Source organism: Mastigoproctus giganteus, chromosome 9 (assembly GCF_048544385.1).
Source record: "Mastigoproctus giganteus isolate SK-2022 chromosome 9, ASM4854438v1, whole genome shotgun sequence".
Taxonomy (NCBI): domain Eukaryota; kingdom Metazoa; phylum Arthropoda; class Arachnida; order Uropygi; family Thelyphonidae; genus Mastigoproctus; species Mastigoproctus giganteus.
In genome coordinates, this window is record NC_143583.1 from 65388837 (window position 1) to 65398886 (window position 10050).

The following is a 10050-nucleotide window of genomic DNA, read 5'->3' on the forward strand; positions in this document are numbered from 1 at the left end:
ATCTGAAGTGATCGTAATTTTATCGGGTCTCTAAATTGATTTCACTAAATTTAGCTGTTTGTGGGAGTGGCACAGCGAAACATCAGAATGCCCATTAAATTGTTAAAAATTGTCATCTTGAAAAGTGTATATTCCTGGATAGAAGAAGTTTACCATCCACCATTAGTTAATAGAGAAAAGAAAAAATCTTTTACTGCTCTCTTTTATTTAATAATCTTTTATTTTCAAGTAAAATAATCTTTTATTTGATTTATTTAATGTGAAGAGAGAGAGAGAGAGAGAGAGAGAGAGAGAGAAATAAAAGATTAAAATTTTTATTGCTCTCTTTTCCTCTCTCTCTTTTTATATCAAATTAATCTTAATGAAAACTTCGTAAAAGTTCTGGACAAAGATGGATGTAGTTTCCAACACTCCAAAAAAAAGTTCATGGACCTGATACGAAAATAAAAGAAAGAATATTCATTGGTTCAAAAATCAATATGTTAATGAAAGCGAGTTCTTTTGACGGCGTCCTGAACATATGCGTATAAAAGCAGAGTGGAATAATTTCAAAGTACAAAAACGTCTGCCAAAAACTTTTCCAGAAATCAAAGTTCAGCAAACTGAGAGGAACATACTCACCAACTCCTGAGAGTATAAAAGACGTGGAAGCGTTAGCTTAAAATTCATCTTCAACACTTTAATTTTTCTACACGAACTTGGGTGATATCAGCGATGAACATTGAGAACGAATTCACCTAGATATATCTTGCATAGAAAGGCGGTGTAAAGGCAAGTGGAGTCCAAACAAACGTGTCGATTGCTGATGGGCGCTTATGAGAGGTGACAGAGGGGAAAAGTAGAAAAGAAAATCAGGGCTCAAAACATTTTAGCTCATGAAAATTAACATTTTGTTCAAGCTTATTAAATGATTTATTAATCATTTAATAAGAGATGAAAGTAAGAACGTCAGAAGGAATGGACAGTGGCCTGAAGTTCTGCACTTATTCTACTAATCGATTGTGAAGAGTCTCAGATACAGAAGAAAAGTTTTAAGAAATTCAGGCAAATTCATCGATTCGAATGGGAAAAATTTAACTTTTTTTTCAATTTACAGCTGAAAGAACAGTATTCAAATTACATTATTTATTTTTACCCGAAATATTGTAGTCACATATGTCAAAATAACAGTCAATATGCATTACGATAAACAAAAAAATGCTTAGTATATTTTTGTATTATTTTCAGATCAAGACGTGAATCAAATCATTGTCAGAAGCCACACTTTATAAACTAATTTACTTGTATTATAAATAGCTTCAATGTGCTACCTGAATGTAAACTTTTCATCAATGACCGCATCTACAAATTTTATTATAGAACTCCCTGTAAAGACACGGATTTCATTTTAGAAGTGTTAATGATTATTCCAAAGAGAATATCCTCCATTAGGTTGTCAATTAATTTCTGGCCACAAGTCCGATCTCCTCATTACTTAAAGATTGATGGATCCTACACGATAATGAGGTGGCATCAGTAAATGACACAAAACCCAGAAGTTCTTTGTGAGGGACTGCTATAATAGTTGAAGATGTTAGCTATTAATCTATTATCTCCAATTCTCAGATTTTGTTATAGCTCAAGTGCACGCACGTTGGCAAGAAACTAGTGGAGCTTTTGAAACATAAAGTTCTCTATAACTTTATTAATAGAATAAATTATAGAATGAATTCAGTTTATTTATAAATCGTGGGGAATATTATTTCTAAAGATGCATAACCAACCCTATGAAGATGTTTCGTTCTTTAAAGACACTATTAGGCCAAAAAATCGCATTAAATCGAATTGTGACTGTTGAAACGATCCATTTAGTGGAGAAACCTGCTCCATAATACTTTATCCTAGATTTCGATGTTACCCTGGAAGGAGTACAATGAAAAAAGCAGTCTGTGCTGTTTCATTGCTTGCTATGTATGCAGGATTCGTTTGTGGCTTTGACGTCACCACAGTTTGCGGTCCCAGTGCTGGTAAAACGACCGTAATTCTATTACCCAATCTATTTCCTGGTGGAGTTTCTTCTCGCTAATCTGATTATGGTTTCCTCTCAAAGAACTCATCTAAAGAGTAAAAATAAAGAAGATTATTTTTTTCCCTTCCTCGATAAAAGGATATCGCTTTTAGGGTTTCTGATGTGCTGGTGAGAATGAATTTACTAGGAGGTCATGGTGTATTAATGGTCCAATCCCCTTTCTTTGCTCTTTACAATTACCCCTCGGTGTTCTGGACTTTCGAGAGACGTGAAAAATTTAGGATGGTTAAAACAGTTAGGTGTGCGGTGATCAATTAGAGAGTCTCTTGTCATTTGATGGTTAACAGCTCTGATGCATATTATTGATTTGTTTCCCCTCCCCTCCCTTTCTGGTATAATATAATGACACTTCTTTCGGTAATGAGATTGCAATTATACGTCATCAAAGTACCTATAATGCAACTGTACACATTTTTCCTTAGAGAAACATCCCAGCAAACTTCGGTCATTATTTTTGTAAATTAGACATATTATCACCGGTGTTTGTTGCAATAATATAAGGCACGAAAACCTGTCTGAGGGTGTCAAGACAGGGGAATTTACTTTGGACGTGTTTCACACAAAGAGACAACTTAATTATCTTTCGTAGGAACTCGGAGAAAAGGTCACCTTTTACGCCTTGCTAATGCCATCTGGGCATCTCCCTTTTAATTATCCCCTACGGAGCTGTTATGATGAACGGTAGATGTCCACACCCCAACAAACATGTACAGACATTCTCTGTCATGTGACTATCTTACATCCAGCTGCATAATGAATGCCCACTGCAACATCGATGCGTTACCATCTCGAAGATCTTTCAAAACAAAACGAGCTACTTCTGTAGATTATTATAACCTACCCCAGAATGACTATTTCTTTCAGGAAACTGTGTAAAGCTAAGACTACTTCGGCATATTCATATATTTTATAAAATCGCCATAAGCGACAATTTCTTTATGAAGATTTGGTTTTGTAGAATCTTTCTTTTTGGTATATTTACTGTATTTGTTAAGCTAATTAAAACTCTTCCACATTAGAAGTACTGTGTCACGTTCTTTACCTGTGAATGTTTTGTCTTTTCTTTGTACAATTAAGCCAATTAATTTTAAATAACTGTCAACTGAAATTTCGGCACATGAGCTCCACCTATAGTGCGTCCCTCATTCCTTGTGGATTAAATCAGTGTTGGAGTTTGAAACAAATACTTCACCAGGACAACAACGCAGTTGATACTTAACTAATGACAACAGACACACACATGCACGTAGTCTGAAAAGAACGTAGCAAGATCTCGCTAATTAAAGGTTAATTGGCCTTGCTAATGAGTTTTGTTAGCGAACTCTAATGGACACGTTTGATTCCTTCAATAGGGAATTAGATCCTTTCAATTATGCAGCTGATTTGTCATTGGAATAGAGTTTCGCAATTCTTAGAATATTTAAAGAATGTGTGACAGTGCGATACGATCGTGAAATAAGTCATTTAAACGAACAGGAAATTTAGTTCCAAATCTGAGTAGTCGCCCCTGAAGAGGACAAATGAATATAGGCTTTCTAAGTATAATTTTATAATTAATGGCATCGATATTTTAATACGATATAAGCTTTTACTAAGTTACTCTTGTGTCTGGTGGGAGCATTTCGCAGGACCAGTCGATATGCGAGGATGGAAGAGCAACGTGAACTTTGTTTCAAGCTGATAAAAAGCGCAGCTGGACGGTCGGTGGAACGGCCGTGTTCTTAAATAAAAGGAGACAGTTAAAGATGATTCCAGGGTTAGTTGCGGTTCCTTATTAGGCATCCTTGAAAATGCCGATCAGATCCGTGTAATTTAGGGAAGCATTGCATTATTTTATGGATGATGAATGATGAATTGAGCATCAATAAAATTGAGCATCAGAATAATGCAGTACTGCTCACAACTGGATCCACGCAACAGTTTTTGATAAATAAAAACAAATCACTGTTTTACTATATTGAGTAAAATTATATTTGTTTCCCTCGGAGTATTGCAATTATAACTGCTGCTCAAATTAGCAGTGAAAAGTCATCGATAAGTCGATATTCAAGTCATTCGAATATAGGGGTGATCAAAAAACATGGAGCCAGATTAGCGAGGATCGTTCATCAAACAATGCTTTTGATGAAAGTATTAATTCTCACCAGTTACTCAAGTCTCTTGTTTACTTCATCCATTCCTAAATTAAAAATATATTTTCTGTTTATACTCTGGGACGACCAAATGGTCAGACGAGCTCACAAGATTGAGGGAATACAAGAAACAGCAACTTATTTAGCAGTCACGGCCCTTGAAACCCGGCCACTTCACCCAAAGTGGGTGTACTTATGCAACCACTCGGCTACAAATTCCTGGCAAACAGATTCACAATGGTGGAAATTTAATGAGTATACTACGATTCCTAAGGTAAGAAACCGCACTCAGTGTATTGGAAGTAACCTCCCAGACGTGAACCAACATAATCAGAAGTCGAAGTGTGATCCACATCACATAAACGAATAGTCAGCCAATGGGGCGAAAAAAACTCAGTAACTACAATCCATCTAAAGCTCAGTCCTTTCGTATTTCCTCAAAAAACGAGTCTACTTCTCCTATGCTCATCTACGATGACACTCAGATTTCTAGACAAGATCACATATTTCTGGTAGGAATTACCCTGAATTTTAAAATCTCTCTCTCTCTCTCTCTCTCTCTGAGCATAAGAACTTTACCAAAACATTGTCTCCTGCTCTGCATAAAAAATTGGGTTCTTTTCACACTCGGCGTTACTTTTCTTATAAACATCTACTCACTTTGTACAAATCTCAAGTCTGTCCTACCATGGAATATTATTCTCACATCTGGGGTGTTGTCTCTAAAACTTACTCATCCCCTTCTGGTCAGTCTTACATAGATGCCACTCTGTCGAATGCAATATTCGGGAGATGCATAGACTGGACTATTCACTGCTCTTGTTCGGTAAGCGATCACAATGTAATAACCTCTGATATAATATCTAATGAAAACGCAGCAGTTTTGAGAGTCACTGATGACTTCCCCAGATACAAAACTCTACTAATCAATTGGAATCCTTTTGATAAACTACTTAAGGAAAAATTCACGGATAAAAAACTGACAAATTTGACAGTTCTTACTTTGGACCAACATCTAAAAGAATTGATGGCAACCATCACCGAAATATGCGACGAGACGATTAAGAAGAAACAGAGAAGACAAAATTCGGTTCCATGGTGGTCCCAGAACCTTTATACTCTAAGGAATCATACAAAGAGCGCAAGACAAGATGTTCAGAGAGCTAGGAGAGATGGTAGACCTGAAGATGAGATAAACCGATTGAATAAAATATACAAAAATGCGAGGACATATTTCAACGATATTTACAAAGAAAAACGCTCCGCTTGGGAACGCTTATTTAAACAAACTATGGACCGGGAGCCCTGGAGCTTGATCTACAAGCTAACTCTTGACAAAATTCATCCGGGGGAAATCTTCTCCTCTGTACTTAGACCTGATAACTCCGAAACTCTGACATGAGCCGAGACTATGGAAACAATTTTGGATGAATTGATTATGCAGGATGAAACTGTACCAGAAAATCCGGTAAAAAACAGGCATTCGTTTAGAACATCTTTCCTACATGGGCCAAAGCCACGAAGATGATTTTGACAGGGACGAAATAGGTCTTGCTGTTGCGAATTTACGTGACGGCAAATGCCCTGGAATGGACCTATCAGAAGTTACCATTGTTAAAAGAATCTGGAGCACCTGTCCCCTACTGATTATGAACCTCTTTATGCCTGCCTACAGTATGGATCCTTCCCCTCTCCTTGGAAAAAGGCAAATCTTAAATTACTCATTAAGAGTCCCAACAAAACAACAAATCAGGAAAATTCATACCGCCCAATCTCTATACTTCCGGTCTTCGGAAAAATACTAGAGAAGCTGATTGTAGCGAGATTCAAAAAGCACTATAAAGAAAGAAACCTCAACAACAAATATCATTTTTGGCTTCACTGCTGTGATGTCTACAGTGGATGCCATTAACCTAGTTATTAATACTGTTTCAGCATCCAATGAAAAGTATGTCCTCGACTTCCTTGTGGACTTCAAAGGGACCTTTGACACTGTTTGGTGGCAAGGTGTCCTGGAGAGGTTCCGAAAGGCCGGGGTCTCCGTGCCTATTTATCGTCTCGTCACGGATTATTTCCAGAATCGCTCACTTCTGATCTCCAGTTGCCCTCACTTGTGGTCTCCTGCTCTGTTGCGAGACCTGTGACTCGCGGTTGCCCTCAGGGGGTCAGTTCTCGGATCAGTATGCTGGAACGTGGTCCTTGATGGGTGACTGGCTACCGAACTTAATTGCACTACTAAGATATCTTACACAGACGATCTAATTATCCTTGTTTCTGGAAACTCCAGACTACAACTTGAAATCCGTGCTAATGAAGTCCTATCAGACCTAGATGAGTGATGTAGTATACATAAATTAACTATTTCTGTTCCCAAAACAAAACAAATTCTTCTCAAAGGAAAATTATACCTAAATAGACCTCCAAGTATTAAGAGTAAAGAACAATCAATAAAGTCAGTTAACTCGTACAAATACCTAGGAATTAGGTTAGATAACAAACCTCAATTCATTACACATGATAAATATGCACTACGCAAAATGAAGACTTTGACAGGCAAAATAATTAGAATTACAAAAGGTTCTTGGGGTCTGAAACCCTCCACTCTCAAGCTGTACTAAAAAATGCATATTTATTCCTATTGTCTGCTATGCTGCGGGCGCTTGAGTCCCCAGTATATGCAGAGTCATGGTGGAAAAAATCTTGACTCAAGCCCAGCGCTTCTTCCTGATTGCAGCTTCAAGAGCTTGTCGCACGATTTCAATGTCGGCACTATAGGTAATCAACGGCAAACTGCCAATCAATTAAATACGAAGTACTGTACAATTACTTTCAGTATTGTAGAAGGAACGGTATTGCAGCACAATTCAACCAGTTTTCTGTTAACCTGAACGTGCCAGTGAAAGAAGACAATACTAGATTAAGAAACCAGTTCCTCCAGGAGTGGCAAAACGAATGGACTAATGCAAACACTGGAAGAATTACTATCCTTTTTATACCTCAATTTGTTAAATTTGACAATAAACATTGGCCCTGGCCTAACCCAGGTCTTCACCTAACTTTCCTTCGATCCGAGCATGGCAGCCTAAACTCAAAGTTATTTACTCTGGGCTGGGTCTCCTATATGTAAATGTGGCTCAGAGGTGACAGTCCAACATGCAATCTTAAAATGTCGATATTATGTAGATATTTTTGAACTTCAGACATTGACGGAAGTTTATGATGTAAATAACTTCAACAAGTTTTTAGAATGTAAAGAAAATTAACAGGCACTGGCTAACTTTGCAGACAAGGCTTTCCGCAGAAGGAAATGAATGTAGAAGAAACTGAACATTCGCGAGACAGAGAGTGGTGAAACTCTCTATCTCACGTCTAACATCCATGGACTCTGTAATTCTTAACTGGAATCTGTAATTCAACCCTCTCTCTCTTCCAAATCAGTCCTGATACATGCCTCAGCCAGTCAGCATTCAATCACCGACCAACTCCCAACGCTTGTCAACAACTTGTCACAGAATATGTCAACAACTTGTCACAAAACTTGACACTTTAATTCAACCCTCTCTCTTCCAAATCAGTCCTGATATATGCCTCAGCCAGTCAGCATTCACTGACCGACGAACTCACAACACTTGTCAACAACTTGTCACAGAATTTGTCGACAACTTGTCACAAAACTTGACACAACTTGTCACAGAACCAACTTTCCCTCTTCCTCATTTATTCATTCTACTTCGACAAGTAAATATACGTGAAAAAATATGTAAGGGAAGGTCGTTCTAGAGAACAACCTTCCTTCACGTACATTTACCAAATTACAATCTACAGAAATTCAAGTCTAACGTCAATAAACATCCTATGCGTTCTCAACCTTTAATTACAGCATCTCCTTGGGTTCTCATTTACGGTTTCATGAAAATCCATCCACTTGGAACATAATTATTACATGCCCAATGAATGAACACAGAAATAATAATTGCTAGATTTCTAATTTTAATTAAATTTGGAATGCTCGATTGGCTCCAAAAATCTTTCTAAAAGAGCCAAACATAAAATTATATGATATCCATCCAATAGGAGCCGAATTATTACACGTGAGTAGGATATGGCGAAGAGATGCTTTACGCATATATGCTAAAGCGTCTAAAAAGAAAGACCTTGTGCTGATGAGCTGAAACTGCTTTATCAGATTAATTCAAACACCCCAACAATCTTTGAAGGTGACTTCAGCCACTCCCAACCACCTAACACAATTTGAGACATACCTGTATAATTTTGCTTAAAAATAAATCTATCAAAATAATTACTTTTTTTTTTCTAATTACATACCAACCCCTATTATTTCATGTATTGCATCAACTGTTGTGATCCTTGTTAATATTAGTACAAGGTGCAATAAAAATATTTATAAAGTTGTGATCCTTGTTAATATTACCATATTAGTACAAGGTGCAATAAAAATATTTATAAAGGTGTTTGCTTTTGTTCTTGTAATATTCACGGACATTTAAACTAATTTTTTAGAAATTGGCTTGAAATCCATAGATTAAAAACAGACTTGATAATTGGAATTTCAGAAAGAAAGTAAACTGAATTTTCAAAAAATCACAGGAATTTCTGAAACTGAAAGTTTCAATTCAACGTATTTTTTTACTGCAGACTATCCAATGTTCATCTGCACTTTTAATCTTTTCAAACTTGATCCAGTCTGATCATCATCATCATCAGCCATTTTCAATCCACTGCAGGATGAAGGCCTCTCCAGCAACTTTCCAGTTCCTTCTATTTTGAGCACTGGCCATCCATTTACTACCCAAAAACTCATGAATTTCATCTATCCATCTCCGCCTTTGTCTTCCAGGTTTTCTTCTAGCTCCTCTTGGGTACCATTCTGTTATTTTCTTAGTCCATCTGTCATCATGTCTTCGAGCTATGTGTCCTGCCCAAGACCATTTTAGTTCTTTAGTTTTGATAAGAATGTCCTTTACTTGAGTTTGTTGCCTAATCCATGTGTTTCTCTTCTTATCTAACAGTCTGATTCCCAATATAATTCGTTCCATTCTTCACTGTGTAGTTCTCAGCTTCTCTTCCATTCTTTTGGTGAGTGCCCAAGTTTCACTTCCATTAGTCATGGTGGGGAGTATACATTGATTCATTATTTTACGTTTCAGACAAACCGGGATATTGCTCTTCAGTATGTGACTATATTCCTGAATGCTATCCATCCAAAATTTATTCTTCTCTTCACTTCCAGCCATTTATCATTATTACAGCTAATAACTTGTCCCAGATAAGTATATGACTCCACCTTTTCAATTACTGCTCCTTCAATCATTATTTCCCTTTCCGTGGCATACTTGTTCATCATTACTTTTGTTTTAGCCATATTCATCTTTAGTCCAAAATCCTTACTAACTGTGCATAACTGATATCCAGTCCGATAATAATCATTAAGTACAATAAAATCTGTTTCATTTGAGTTACCGGAGAACAATGCCATCCACCCATTTGTATTATATTCATAACCTTTGTGTGTCCTCTTTTCAGGTTGGCTGTTTTCCTGGAAGAAAAATCCAAGTTTCCCAGAGGGAAAAAACTTGCTATCCTCTGTTGAGACCGACTAGCTCAATCACCGAGTGAAAAAAGTCCACAGAAAAGTCCCTCGTCATTTACGGGTTTCGAAACTATGGTGGTTATGACCACTGTGCTGCTCGCGAGAACAGATATTCCAATAAATTGAAGAAAGGTTTCTAGATCCCCAACACGCATTTCGTACTATTTAAAAAACTTTCCCCTAGTCTGTTTGTATTTTGTTAAGCGCCAGAGCAACTAAGGTTATGAGGCCTCAGCATA